Below are 1,980 nucleotides of genomic sequence, written 5' to 3'. Positions count from 1 at the left end.
GTTTAGTAAGCTAAATTCATTCAAATTAGATTCATTGTTAATGATATACATTTGTCTCAAAGGTAAAAGCTCCCGCAGTACGTACTGCATGTAGTACATTGTAATGTTACATTTTCTTGCAGATCATAACTACCAAATACACCAAAATTACTGTAGGTAACTAATAATGGTTAACATATTGTTTCGTTACTAATCTTTAATATGTGCAGTACATATCCAAAATTTTGATGATTTTACCAGCAGGTGGTTGCATTAGATAATTTATGTGGGTTTCTATACCACTCCATACAATATTTAGGCCTTGTGATGCATACAATGAACCGAATTAAAACCATATTATTGTATACCAAATAATTTTTCATTGTAATCATAGCAAAAGAGACTTCATTTAACCATTACTTGATAATTATTTCACGTTTTCATTTAAACCTTGACAGTTTTATTTTTCCGCTTAATTTATTTCAACGAAACCCTCTTTCATAGTATAAAATTTTAAAGTTACAGTTCTTTGAAAAGGTTTGAAAACCTTTACAGCTGTTTCATTTTTGTCTCCTAATTCATTTGAACACATTCATATATATATATATTAAAGATGAAAGCTAGCTATATATAATACAACAATTTAATTTGTTCATGTCACAGCATTGCAAATCAAGTGCTTATTAGGATGCCTGCACTTTGATACAAGCTCATTTGGTGAGTTTAAACTTGCAAGCTCAGGTTTGTATAGAATGAAGTACTTCTCCCAAATGCAAAAATTACAGCGTTTACTAGTCTTATTGTAACTACTCGCTTTCTTCAATACTCTCCAATTGATGTCGTACTGGATGGACCGATCTTTAAGCTGCCATATATAACTACTTAGCTCTGCATTTTGATGTTCGTTTTGATGGATTGTTGAAGCTGCTACGATGGTTGTAGTATCTTTTCTTGAATGGGCCCTCTGTCAGGCCAACATATGTTTGTTTGGCAGCATCAGGTTCATTGGTCATAATTGTAGCCTGATAGATGACAGAACTGGAAGTGCATGCATTTGGCAATAGACATGTATATTTGTCTCGACAGTTGCATGCTGCTGTTGGCTTTTTGTTTGATAGCTGCAGTTTGTTGTTATTCGTAATAATCTCTCCAATATTCTTCATGCAGCTATAGCTAAGTTTTACATTGTTACATTGTTATGTGGCTCAACAAAGAAAACCTAATGGCCAATACAGAGTTGCTAATCATGGCAGCCCAGGAGCAAGTGCTCCCAACAAAGCAACTCCAAACAAAAGTCTATCACACTAACAATGATCATAGACGCAGACTGTGCAAAGATGCACCTGAGACCACCCAACACATCATCAGTGGGTGCAAGCAGCTAGCAGGAAACACATACACTGAGCGGCATAATCATGTTACAGGTGTTGTGTATAGAAGTCTATGTGATGAGTATGGCCTTAATAAACCACAACACCGGTGGGAAGCTCCTGGTAAGGTCAATGAAAATGACCCCGCTAAGATCCTCTGGGACTTCTACATACGGGCTGCCAAGCATGTCTTAGCAAACCAACCAGATATAGTGGTGGCGGACAAGGAGAATAAAAAGGCTACTATAATAGATATAGCAGTACCCAATGACCACAATATAGCCAGCAAAGAAAAAGAAAAGCTAGAGAAATATCTCCCTCTTGGAGAAGAGATTGAAAAATGCTGGGATGTAAAAACAACTGTAATTCCAGTAGCCATTGGGGCACTGGGCGCATAAAATGTGGCTTGCCCAAATACCGACAGCAATCAACTCAGGTGAGTTGCAGAAAAGTGCGTTATTGGGAACAGCTAAGATCTTGAGGCGAGTGCTCAAACTTCCAGGTCTCTGGTAGGAGACCCGAGTTAGAGCAGAAATTACCATCCATATGAGCTAACCGGGGTGAGGAAACAATTTTTTATATATCAGTTATATACAACTCATATTTATGTATGAGTTATATATATATACTG

Source organism: Watersipora subatra, chromosome 8 (assembly GCF_963576615.1).
Source record: "Watersipora subatra chromosome 8, tzWatSuba1.1, whole genome shotgun sequence".
Taxonomy (NCBI): Eukaryota; Metazoa; Bryozoa; class Gymnolaemata; order Cheilostomatida; family Watersiporidae; genus Watersipora; species Watersipora subatra.
This window is presented reverse-complemented; position numbering follows the sequence as displayed.